Raw genomic sequence first — 13,882 nt, 5'->3', positions numbered from 1 at the left:
AGAAGAATAAAAGAGAAAATAAAAGAAAAGAAAATTGAAGAAGAGAAGTGAAGGAAAGAAACGTACAGAAGAGAAAAAGAGAGAATGAACAGTAATGGGACTTATTTAATGGGCCAAAAGATTAGCGCTACATCAAGAGAATGGAAGAGGAAGAGCTAACGCGCTTACATTGGGAGAATTGAAGAATGAAATCAGAGAGCTATGCGCGCCCGCCTGGAGTCTCAAGCGCCCGCTCGTCGCCAATTTCTGAACATGGAAATTTTAATCGGGAAAGGAAATTTCTTTATTTTCTTGGGCTTTATTGTTGGGCTTTTGGTGCATGCTATAAAAAGAAAATTTATGTCTGAGAGAAAAGGAGAACCGCCACACACTTAAACACTACACATCAGAGATTTGATCGAGAGATTTCTGGGAGATTTCTGGAGCTTATTTGAAGAACGAAGACGGAGATCGATAGACCGGACACGGTGTCGACGACAGATTTGTTTTCTATCTTTTATTTAATTCTGAATATGTTTAGATTTATGAACATATTTTATTTTATTCAGAATTTTATTATAAACTAAATTTTTAGAGTCTAGAGGTCGGATGGAATCTGGTGTAGACGCTTTCATGAATTCTTGATTTTATTGGATTGAGTTTCTTCTAGATTAATTGTTTTTTCTAGAATTGATTGTCTTTTCAATTATCTGATCAATAATTGATTTGTTATATTTATTTGAAATCATTGTTCGGGAGAGGGGATTTTGAATAGGACATTAGAACTACACTGTTAATTATTTATACAGCTCGGGAGAGTATATGATTTTAACAGAGCTTTTAAAAAGAACATTGTTTTGTGATAGATCACTGCGATAAATTCTTAAGAGGGATATTGGAATTTAATTGTAGTTGATAAACATTATTTGTTGCTCGGGAGAGGGAAATAATATACGTAAGTGTTCTTGGCTATTAATTGATTGGAATTCTTGAAGATTAATCATTTAGGATTGACTGTTGTTGAAACCAGGTGAAATCTATACCTCTAGACCATTATTCTCTGATTGATTATTCCTGAAAGTTGTGTGCGTGCTATCAAAACTTCACTGATTATTTATTTTATTGCAAAATTCTCAAAGTTTGATTTTCTAGATAAAGTTTAGACTATTTTAATTACAAGTACTAAATATTTTCATTTTACTCCCTGTGGGATCGATATCTGATTTAATCACTATATTAAAACTTGACACTCGTACGTTTGCGAGTAATTTTCACAAGAAGTTTTTGGCGCCGTTGCCGGGGAGAAATTTTGATTTTGTTTAGTCTTGTTACCAATTAGTCTAGATTTTAATTTAGAGTTTTTTTATTTTATTTTTAAGTTACTAATTAATTTCTTCTTAATTTTAATTGCAGTTCATGGGACGATCTCAAAGCGCCAATTTTGATTGATGCTTGGCGAGTAAAAGAGAAAGGGAAGATCTAACACTGGTTAAAGTCGGGCTGATGACTTTAAACCAAGCGCTACTTGGAAGGCAACCCAAGCATTTTTATTTTATTTTATTTTATTTTATTTTCTTTTATTTTCAGGTTATTTAATTTTTGTTATTTAATTGTTTAAGTATTTTTTATTTTAAAGTTTTGACCTTAATTTTTTCTTATTTTTCATTTTTTTTCAAGCTCTAAAAATCTTAAACCAGAGCAATAGGCGCGCCCGCGTCACTCCTGTCGAGCGCCCGCGCCTCCCCTTTGTTTCACCTTTGCAACAACATCGCTAAACCATGCGCTAACGCGTTGCTCATCTGCGCTACTCTTTGCGCTATCGCGCACCATAACCATGCGCCAATTCTCCCTCATTAGCGCCTACCTAAGCGCAAACGCCTCATCCATCAGCGCTCCACCAAGAGCTAACGCGCTTCCCCATCCCTCATCTGCTCTCCATCTGCGCTAACACGCGTCCAAGCTTTCCCCAAATGCGCCTATCTTTGCGCTAACAAGCCTCTCCCATCTGCACTTCAACCATGCGCTAACGCGCAGACTAACAGCGCTTATTGCTTGCGCCAACCACCTCCAAGTGCGCTGCCTTCAAGAGCAAACGCGCATCCCAGCTTCCCCAGCCCTCTGCGCAAACCAGCACCTAATCTTTACAACCTCTTGCGCGATTGCGCAGCTCTACCAATCTCTTGCGCCAACAATTTTCAACAGCGCAGCAAGCTTCGCAATTTCCCTTATTAGTTGCAGACCATGCGCGAACAAGCTTTTACATCACCAGCTGCTCCTTTATGCGATAACAAGCAACCTGCAGCAACACGCACAGAGTAGCTTTCCATGCTTTCCTAGTTGCTCCGTACATGCGATTGTGATGCCTCTTTACGAGCAATCACTTCCTTGTTCAAGCAAATTTCCCAGCAGAGTACAAACTAATACTACGCAGCCATGGACCGAGCAACATGCATGCGCAATCGCACTAAGGAAGGGCGTCTCATTAATGCTCCAATGGCTTCACTTTCATGGGCCATCGAATCTCCTCTTGGGCTTGACATCGAGCACACTCTCTTATTTCCCATAAATTAAGAGTTGTATCTTGTTTGCGTTGTTTTTATTTTTGTGACTTAATTGTGTGCATGTATTAATTTTCACGATCTTTTGGATGTTCATGTGGTGCATCTCAACTATTTTCACCATGGTTGCGGTTGCGAATTATTTTTTCATGAAAATTTTGATAACACCGAGTACTGATGCTCGGTGTCAAAGGTACGAGTCCCTTGTTCATTTTTTTGATTTTTAATCATTAGGGACAATGATTACATTATGTTTTGGGGGGTGAATCAATGTTTGATTTAGTTGTTTGGTTGATAGTTGAGTAGTTAAATTTTATTGTGTGGTTATTAGATAAAATTTTTGTTGAGTTTAGTTGTGTTAGTTGAGAGTTGAGTTGAAAATAAGTTGAGAAAGAAATGGATGCATGGCTGATGAAAAATATTTTTTGTGCTATAACTGAAATCCATGACTGTCCACCTATCTGAAAAATATTTTTTTGAAAAAATGGAACCAAGTGAATGAATAATTTTCTATATACTCTGTAATTAATAATTGAATCTGATTTTTGAGATATACAAACATAGATATGATTGAGGCATTGTTTGGAATTTTTGGGCCTAATTTTCATTGAAAAATTTTATCCTTAGTTGCCTATTTGAGCTACACTTATATGAGTACTTTGAGGTACATGATCTGAAATTTGTTGTGAAAAATCATCGTTAACTGCTGATGATTATTCTTTTCTGCACTGATTGAAATTTGTATGAATTAATTGTGGATTGAGACTTGTCTAGAACTAGTTCAAACACTCTTCGAGGCAAAATATGGGCAATACTGAGATTAGGAATGATTTAGGCAATTTTTCTGAATTCGTTTGAGCCTTTCAAGCTACCTTATTAATATGTTATCCCTAGTACCTTGTTTGAGCTTTAATTAAAAATCGAATGACATGCGTGTAAACGTGTGATTAAACCCCCATTCGTCAATATTTTAAGGTCCTACATTGACTACCTGAATAGCCTAAACACTATTTCCTACCTTTAAGGGAGTAAGTTGAATGCTAAATTGTTATATGCTCCTAGTTTTATTTGTGAGAAAAAGGATTGGTGTGGTGGTGAATTGAAAAGAAAAAATGAAAAAGGTAGTAGAAAGAAAAAAAAATGATGAAAGTTGAAAAGAGTTGTGAAAGAAGATGAAGTTGAGAAAAAAATTAATGAAGTGAATTGAAGAGAAAAAGTGTGAAATTGTGAATGAAAAAGAGTCGTAATTAGAGTTTGATAAATATGAATTACTCCTTATTTTTGAATTCTTTTCCTTCATTTGTAGCCATGAGCCAGGCCTTACATTATGAGCCAATTAAGTCCTATTGACCGAGTCTCAGTTGCCCAATATATTAGTGGAGAAGAGTTGCGAGAATTTAGCTTATGGACTGTTGATTGATGCTTTTAATGATTATGAATTTTGATCGAAACACTTACACACGCTTATTCGTTTCATTTACCTGATTGTGAGTGTTTAGGATTCAATATCCTTTATTTGATCCTATGATACCTTGAAAAGTCCTCATGATCTATGAATGTGCGAATTGAATTTGGATAAGGATGTTTTGAACGTGAGTTGCGGAGATTGTGTGTTTATGCGATTATTTTGCTTATGATTAAAACTTTCAAGTGTTAGTAGGTTGGATGAGATTGGATTTGAAATTTTTTTGAAATCATTGCCGAGGCCATTGATCCATATTATTTCTTGGCTATTCTTGTTGGTTTGATAGAATGAGTTTTTCGAAGTTATGGTATTTATTAGTTTTGCTCGGGACTAGCAAAAGTCTAAGTTTGGGGGTATTTGATAAGTGTATTTTATACACTTAATTTATATATGATTTCAATTGTTAAATATTTGTTTCGAGCAGATTTATGTGGGTATTTTATTATTTTTGTGTTTACAGTGAATTATAGAATTTATTGTGGAGATGAGAAAAATAAGGAGAGTTAAATTAGAAAATGGAGAAAGGATTTAGAAGAATAAAAGAGAAAATAAAAGAAAAGAAAATTGAAGAAGAGAAGTGAAGGAAAGAAACGTACAGAAGAGAAAAAGAGAAAGAATGAACAGTATTGGGCCTTTTTTAATGGGCCAAAAGATTAGCGCTACATCAAGCGCTAAAGAATGGAAGAGGAAGAGCTAACGCGCTTACATTGGGAGAATTGAAGAATGAAATCAGAGAGCTATGCGCGCCCGCCTGGAGTCTCAAGCGCTCGCTCGTCGCCAATTTCTGAACTTGGAAATTTTAATCGGGAAAGGAAATTTCTTTATTTTCTTGGGCTTTATTGTTGGGCTTTTGGTGCATGCTATAAAAAAGAAATTTATGTCTGAGAGAAAAGGAGAACCGCCACACACTTAAACACTACACATCAGAGATTTGATCGAGAGATTTCTGGGAGATTTCTGGAGCTTATCTGAAGAACAAAGACGGAGATCGATAGACCGGACACGGCGTCGACGACATATTTGTTTTCTATCTTTTATTTAATTCTGAATATGTTTAGATTTATGAACATGTTTTATTTTATTCAGAATTTTATTATGAACTAAATTTTTAGAATCTAGAGGTCGGATGGAACCTGGTGTAGACGCTTTCATGAATTCTTGATTTTATTGGATTGAGTTTCTTCTAGATTAATTGTTTTTTCTAGAATTGATTGTCTTTTCAATTATCTGATCAATAATTGATTTGTTATATTTATTTGAAATCATTGCTCGGGAGAGGGGATTTTGAATAAGACATTAGAACTACACTGTTAATTATTTATACAGTTCGGGAGAGTGTATGATTTTAACAGAGCTTTTAAAAAGAACATTGTTTTGTGATAGATCACTGCGATAAATTCTTAATAGGGATATTGGAATTTAATTGTAGTTGATAAACATTATTTGTTTCTCGAGAGAGGAAATAATATACGTAAGTGTTCTTGGCTATTAATTGATTGGAATTCATGAAGATTAATCATTTAGGATTGACTGTTGTTGAAACTAGGTGAAATCTATACCTCTAGACCATTATTCTCTGATTGATTATTCCTGAAAATTGTGTGCGTGCTATCAAAACTTCACTAATTATTTATTTTATTGCAAAATTCTCAAAGTTTGATTTTTTAGATAAAGTTTAGACTATTTTAATTACAAGTACTAAATATTTTTATTTTACTCCCTGTGGGATCGATATCTGATTTAATCACTATATTAAAACTTGACACTCGTACGCTTGCGAGTAATTTTCACAACAGCAATTAATTTATATATGCGTTTACTTGGTTTTTGACATATATGGAGTGGATTTTATGCATATTTTTTGTTGTTTTTGTGAGATGCAAGGATTAGAAGAAAAATAGCGATAAGAAGGGGAATGATGAATTATGGAGCAGCAATTTTCGAAAATTACTGGGAATGTTTGGGAAATTTAAATACAATCTCACCGTTCATAATGAATTTCAATATGTTTTAAAGCTTCTGTCATAATTTCAGCTTGATCCGACGGCTAGAACTCCTGATATGATTTTTTCAAAAATGCTGCGCGCTGGACACAAGATGCAGCGCCCTAGCTCCATAAAACTAGCGCTCCAGTGCCAAACGTCTTTTTTCCAAGAATTTTTGATGCCGAGCAGCACCCCAGCACCCGAAACTGGCACTTCGGCGCTGCCTGAATGAAAAACCAACAGAATTTTGAAATCTTAAAAGTCTCGATTTCACGGGCTTTATTCGACGGGCTTCAAGGACATATGAAAGAGAATAATCGGACCTAGAAGAGGGGGAGATCACACGCATCACACAAGAGAGCCGCACAACACAGACACAACAAGCGGAAAACAACAGAACACACAACTACACATTCAAGTAGGCTTGAGACACGGATTTGAGGCGTGGGAGCGAACGAAAAGGGATAATCGAATTACAAGACAGAGGAAATTCATCTGGGGACGAAGAATCAACTCTAATATCTGATTTTTATTATCTGCCTTGATTTATTCTGAGATTTTTGAATATGTCTATGTGTTTAATTATTTCATTATAAACTTATTGGTTGTTTCTAGATATTGACGGATCTTGATTTGATTTTCATGTTTTGAATATTATTTTGCCTACTATTATTTGTTCTTAACAATTTATTTGTGTATTCTTGATTTGATTGCCTTTCAATTTACTGGCCATAGATTGAATGTTAAATTTATTTGAAATATGACACTCGGGAGAGGAGATTTTGAATAGGATCATAGGAAAACACATCCTAGGATTTTTGTAGAGTTTGGGAGGCTTACAAGTTCCTTTGAGGTCATCGAAAGAGAACCATAAAACTTGATTAAATTATTTTGTTGTTTGATTTCTGATAGGGATATCAAAATTAGCATTAGAATAATAACATTTACTCGGCGCTCGGGAGAGGTAGTAAATAATAATTAAGGGTTCTTGGCCTATAAATTGGAATAGATGATATAATCAATTGATATTATTTGCATGACTAAAAAACGAGTGATATCTTCTATCTAGAACCCATCTCATATCGTGTACCCAAAATCATCCTTGAAATTCTGGATTCTTTATTTTATTTTCTTTTATTTTAGTTTATTGAATTTCAAAATTTGATTTTCTAAACACAGTTGAGATTATTTCAATTACAGTATTTAGTGTGAATATAAATTTTCAATCCTTGTGGGAACGATACTTTACTCACTATATATTAAAACTTGATACCGTGCACTTGCGGGCACAAAAATACGCAACACTACCTCAATGGAACAGGAAGTTTTAGATAAACTTCTAGTGGTAGGATGTACTTTGGGGTTTGAGGGTCATCAGTTGTGTGCGAACTTGATGTTTTAGCCATGAATGACTTTGACTGCATCATCGAGATTGACCTTCTGACTACTTATCGAGCCACAGTAGATTGTTACTAGAGGCTTGTCCATTTTCGTCTGGAGGATGGCGATGCGTGTTACTTTTATGGTGAGGGAGCGCTACCCCCGATGCCGATTGTATTTTGTTTTGGATCGGTTGGATTGCTCCTAAAATATATATCTCGCTGATCAGTTGAACATACTACAACAAAATTTGGTTTCAACAACACCTGAAAGACAATGGTTTTTCAAAAAAACTGTTGTCTTTTAGCCTTTAACAACGGTTTTTACTAAACCCGTTTTGTTGTTGGCCCTTTTTTAATGAAAAAAAAAACAGGTTTTAAGAAACCGTTGTCTTATATTTTTCAAATACAACAAAGCTGTTGTCTATGAGTTGGTTCTTTTATGGCTTACGATAAAGGTTTTTATTAACCGTTATCTATGTGCGTGTTTTTGGAGCTCTACAACAACGGTTCTTTTTAACCGTTGTCTTTTTCTATCGTTTTATGTAATGTAAGACAACACTTTTGTTAAACCATTGTCGTTTAATTTTTTAATAAAAAAAAATATATATACACAAATACCTACAAGCTACACGCTTGAGTCTTAACAGAACAATGAAAAAAAGAAAGAAAAGGAAAACCCAATCCCTAGCCCCTACCCGTCGCCCCTTCGACCCAGCTCAGCTCTAGCTCGCCGATCGATCGCCGAAAACAAGTCAACAATTCTCTTATCCTGCGTTTACTCTCTCTCCCCAATTGTTTTATTTCTTCAACACTTACCTTAACCATCGCCACCTCTTGTTGCCAGCGTATCTTTTGAGTTGGCCATTTTTCGCCACTGCTACACCTTCGTTGACCGCCATTCAACCTGGAACCATCATTTTTGGAAGATTGGAGCTTTATTTCAGAACTTAAGAACTAAAATTCTCATTGTTGAAGGTAAATTCGAAAACTAGGGCTTCGAATTTTGGGAATTTTGATTCATTTGATTTCCAATAATTGATATAAGTTGTATTATTGGTTGTAGGTGTCATGTTTGAACCGATTGGAGGTATTGATACATTTTCAGAATTTATTTGGAATTAATTTCGAATATTCAGAGTTAATTAGTTGGGTTTTTTTTAATTTTAGTGTTTAGAAATTAGTTGTCTGTACCTTGGGTTTCGGCCAGAAACATGATGCAATGGTGGACATACCATTAGATACCATAAGTGTAATGTTGATAAGCACTTCCGAATTTCTACTATATTATCTAAAGTTCAAGTTTAAATTGTGTTGCATAACTTTGTAGAACTCGAAGAGCAAGGAGAAGGAACTCGCCTCTTGGGAAGAAGATTTGAACAGGAGAGTGGGATAATTACTGTAGCCTCTTTCAGTTTGATTGTGTGAGCTGTGAATTTGTTCTTTTTGAGGAATTACTTGTTATTTTTTTTGTAGTACATTCATTCAATTTGGAAGAGTCACCTCGAGTGTTCAAATATGGAAATCTACCCGGGCTAGCTTATTTTACTTGAACTGATGATTGTTCATATTTGTACCCTCTGTTGACTGTTTGTCAAAACACATTTGGCTTTTGGAGCTTTTGTGGGTCCAGATTGGATTACCGTTTAGTCTCTTTATTGTAGTTTGTTTTGTGGTGTTACAGATGGAAGCTAGTTCTTCTTTGGAGGATGTTGTGTAGAAGTTGTGGTTCATAACAGGCCTTTGTTAGGTGATGAAAGGCTTCAGGGGTGTAAGGATTGTGTTTCCATTGTACCTTGAAAACCTCAGGTACTCTTGATATTTGTAATGAGAGATGGATTTTTTTTTTAATACTGTGTGGTGATGAAGATGCTGCAATTTCCAGCAGAATGCGGTGTTGGTGGTGGGATTTCGTTTTGGCTGTTGGAGTTTATTGTTTCTCAAAGATATGATTTTTGATAATTCTATCTGATGAGATTAGTGGAGGCTGTAAATGTTGCTCTGTGTATGGATTTTTCAGTGATTCCAAATGAAATGCTCCAGAGTTGAACTGTACATATCAAACATTAAACACAACATTTATAACCTTCAAATTTATTTTCCTTTTCTGGTATATTTCATATTTCTTTTTTACCACCTAAAGAAAATATCTGTGGGCTCGCTAGAAAGAAAGTTTCCGGGAGTTTCATATGCGTTGATAGTTTTTATGAACCGGTTTTAAGAACTTTAGAATTTCTTGTAGGATTTGGTTCTAATGTCGATATTTTTTATTTTCTAATATTTGGTTTTCTTTGGGTCCTTTCTCATAATTTAAGTGACGAGATTCTGTGTTTGGTGCAGACTGACTTGACTTCACACATTTTTAGGGTTTATTTGACATTAAAGGTATTCATTGTTACTCATCTTTGCTTTGATATTTTTGTTTGATAAATAGAATAACTTGTGAATGCATGCCAGAATCATTAATTGTGATTTTGATCATGTAGAATTTAGATTTTTTTGGAAAAAGTATGCTTTTATTTCTGAATTTTTCTTGTGATGCAGATTAGAACTTCCTTTTTTTTGAGGTGCTATTTAACTTCTTCCTTGATACTTGATGAATGGTGAAAATGTGGTTTTGTTTTGTTTTGTTTCTCTTTATAATGAACAAATTTGGAAAGAAACAAAGATCATAAAAAGGATGGCTTCGATTTGTTTCTTGATTTTCATCATAATATTTATATAATCAAGTGCAACAGACTATGATTTTCATTAGCGTTAAAGGGGTTTAAGTGAAATGTTGAATGGGTATGACATTCATTACTTGAGAAAGTATTTTACATTGTTAGGAACATGAGAAAATGCTAAAACATCGGTACACCATGACTTTGGGTTTCTCATGTTATAACTTTAAGATTTTCCATTTAGATAGGGTAAATTCAGCTAAAAAATTTAAGTTTATCATGTTTACAAGCTATGCCTAATTATTTAAAGGTTTGTGTTTCGTGTTTGAATTAAATGATGAGGAAACTAATCAGGATCTCTACCCTGAAGTCAACATAAAAAACATTATTATGGTTCTCGTGGAGAATATTTATTTCTATTTCCATCGTTTTTAAAGTAATCCATGGCTTTCGCAATGGAAAGGAAAATGTTTGCTAATAGAAAATCTCATTATCCTTATGTTTTGGTGGTTGTAGCTGCGAATCGTGTTGTTATTGCAACAGAGAAGAAATTACCTTCAATTTTAGTTGACGAGAAATCTGTAAGTATCTTAGTCATAATAATGGGATTTAAGTTTTAATACTTGAAACTTTTTAGATGTTTTTAAGTTGTATTCTGGAAGATTACAGATGAAATGTCAATGAGATTTAGGTTTTAATAATTTCAACTTTGAGAATTTTTTTCCATTTGTATTCTCGAAGCGTGCAGATGCATATTTTAATTATTTTACTCTTTATTAAACCAAACCAATCGATCACACCTTCATTATATATATACCAAATTACTTTCTATGTTTGTCTTTGTATACTTAATCACCTGTTGGCAGTCTAGACCACAAAAATCTCAAGTGAGTTTTTGCCATCTTTGCTCTTACAACTTAAACTTTTGTGTTTTTATTTGGACAAAGCTTATATTCCTTCGAAAGTTGTTCTTTCATGTTTTTCTAGTGATCTCGTTTTATCAAACTTGCCATATATCATTATGAAATTGTCACTGCTTCTAGCTTTCAAAAACATGTGTCAAGGTCTCAAAAGTCAAACACAGTTCTTGGGAAATTTTGGTTCGACGTTTCCCACTGTAAGTGTGTGTTGCTTGTTATCTCTTTGAGCTTCTTTTTTTGGGCTTTATTTACTTTTTTATTTTGTGTGTGTTTTCTTCGCCATAATTTTGTATGTTCTTGATTGATTCAGGATTATGTTCCAACTGTGTTTGATAACTTCAGTGCCAATGTCTCTATGGATGGAAAACTGTGAATCTTGGACTGTGGGATACTGCTGATAAAACAATCATGTTCTTCATATAGTTACTTTTCTTATTTTTGATTTTTGAAATATGACCATCAAATTTCTTACTTATAAAATTCATTTCATTTTCTTTCTAGCATGAAGCAAGAGCTCTTCGTTTATTGTTGCTGGGGTTTATGGTTAAGTCCATGTATTTTATCATTTCTGAGTCTTTCTTTTCATAAAATTTATCAGGAATATATGATCCTATCATCCATTTAAAGTTAAATAAATTAATATACGATCCTATGATCTTTTTTGAAAATAGATATTTTATTTTTATCCTTCATACCTTCTTTAACAAATGTTGCTTAGCAATAATGGATCACTAATTTCAACTTCCATCCCTGCAAAACAAAGGGTGATGTTTCCAATCCTTACATTCTGTAATCTGATAGTCACTAGCTCTCACTACTACTTTCATCCTACCAAGATTGCATTGTCTCCTATAATCATTCTACAAAATAGTGAACTTACTTAGCCAAACGTAGAGTTCTTGACCACTACCATTTTGTAGGAAAAAAACAAAAATATTTACATGCTTCTAGGATTGAGGTCAGAGCAATAACTCAATAATCTTGTATTTGTTTCCAGAATACTCCAATTCTTACTAGTGCGCGACATAATCGACCCCAAATAGGCCTTGAAATTAAGGTAATTAAGTCATCTTAGATCAGTACTTATGGTGACTTCAACTCCATTTGTCAACACATTCTCCAGAAATTTTGAAAACCATCCATTTGGAGTTTGATTGATCCCATTGACTTATTCATTTTGAAATTGGATAACTGACATGTTTCTATTATTGATTATAGCTTTTATTAAAACAACATGTTTGCTTGGTTTTGATGCATAGTAGTGTGAGATGGACTGATGAATCTGAAATTTTGATTGGGAATGTGTTTTCTTGTAGGTAACTCGAGAGTAATGCATAAGGGTTTTGATGCAAGAAGGATTGAGCTGTGTTTCAAGATCGCCCTAGTAACTGTGTAGAATCCATGTTGTGAACATCGTAATCGAGAATATGTGATTTATGGTTTGATACTACTAAGTTTGATCAAATGAGCACAACTACTTTTGTATATCTTAGCTAGCATATTTTGGGTTTCGATTACATAGCTATATTATCCTCCAATTTAGATGCGTGTAGTTATTTTTTGGAACCTGAGGATAACGTTTCCATGGATTGAATGTAGTAAATATTTTATTTTATTTCAGATTGATTATTTGATATTATATTTCGTACAAATACAACGTTGTTTAACTTTTGGGAAGAGAAATTACAGAAAACGGTTTTGAAATATACTAAAAAAATTAATGACAACGATTTATAATTTTTGTGAAAATTAACTAAATACAACGGTTTTAACATGTGGTTGAGCAATATAAATTTTTTTTGATCTAATAAACAAATTGGATTTAACCTGTTGCAAAATCATTGTTGTATGATATCAAAGACAACTGATTTAAACTGTTGCAAAACCGTTGTCGTAGGCCTCCGAAGACAATGGATTTAAACTGTTGCAAAACCATTGTCGTATGTCTCCAAAGACAACGAACTTAAACTGTTGAAAAACCCTTGTCGTATGCCTCCAAAGACAACAAACTTAAAATGTTGAAAAACCATTGTCGTATGCCTCCAAAGACAACGGATATAAACTATTATCGTTGGGCTTGCTTTTTAGAACACCATCATTTACAACGGTTTTAACCCTCTATGAAAACTGATTTTATTCATTGTCTTTCTCCGTTTTTATTGTGGTATGTTTCTTCAAATGTTAGCTCAGTTGTTAATAGAATCTGGACTATAATCTTTCTTGTGTGTCGATGTTAATTGGCCAACAAATGTATGTGCGAAAACATTCCAACTCTCAGATTGAACAAATATATAGAGTGGCTCGACTGGAATGTAAATTACACAGATATGTTTATGGATGTTCGGAGACTTAACTGCTTCTACGTCACTCATTCTTTCACAAAGGAAGGATTCACTAGAAGACTTTGGTTATTTCTTCGTCTTGTAATACACTCAATCCAATCGTATGTCTTACCCTTGCCTAAATTGAAACTCCTAGTATACAAAGTCAAATTAATACAACATGTCCTAATATCGAAATATAAGTGAAGTAAAATTGGTTGAATGAATCCTTAAATTCAGACAGTGGATCAACTCCTTTTGAACAGTAGGCAGTTGGGAGTTGTCTCTCAGCCCTTGATGATCTTTTGAGATCTGATACTATTTGGATTGGATTTTTTGCGTGCGGGTGTGCTAGGCACGAATCATGCCAAAAGTGAAAGAAAATAAAAGGAAAAAAGAAAAATCTAAATTCTACCAAAAACGATTACAAGTCTCGGTTCCACCGTCGGTTTTGGTTTCTCCGGTTTAACGCTAAAGAATATAAGAAATAACGAAGGAAAATTCTTAATAGCAATCGAAAACCTTAACTTTGATACAAAAACTTGAAAATGACTAATGTTTGCAATAAACAAAACATAGAAATATACTACTAGAAATGCGGAGGAACTAAGA

General features: G+C 34.1%; 1 long non-coding RNA gene across 6 annotated transcripts; it reads left to right on the top strand.

The window, feature by feature from the left end:
• Positions 1–8,015: 8,015 nt before the first annotated feature.
• Positions 8,016–12,588, top strand: LOC140864729 (uncharacterized). 6 transcript variants are annotated; one of them, XR_012144331.1, is made up of 8 exons: positions 8,016–8,120; positions 8,214–8,344; positions 8,433–8,456; positions 8,697–9,175; positions 9,707–9,751; positions 10,546–10,610; positions 11,947–12,006; positions 12,266–12,588. It is a non-coding gene; the product is annotated as an uncharacterized lncRNA (long non-coding RNA). The 6 variants fall into 6 exon arrangements; XR_012144326.1 differs by having other exon boundaries at positions 8,022–8,344; XR_012144330.1 differs by lacking the exon at positions 10,546–10,610 and having other exon boundaries at positions 8,022–8,344.
• The last annotated feature ends 1,294 nt before the right edge of the window (positions 12,589–13,882 follow it).

This window comes from Henckelia pumila, chromosome 4 (assembly GCF_033568475.1).
Source record: "Henckelia pumila isolate YLH828 chromosome 4, ASM3356847v2, whole genome shotgun sequence".
NCBI lineage: Eukaryota > Viridiplantae > Streptophyta > Magnoliopsida > Lamiales > Gesneriaceae > Henckelia > Henckelia pumila.
This window is presented reverse-complemented; position numbering and strand designations above follow the sequence as displayed.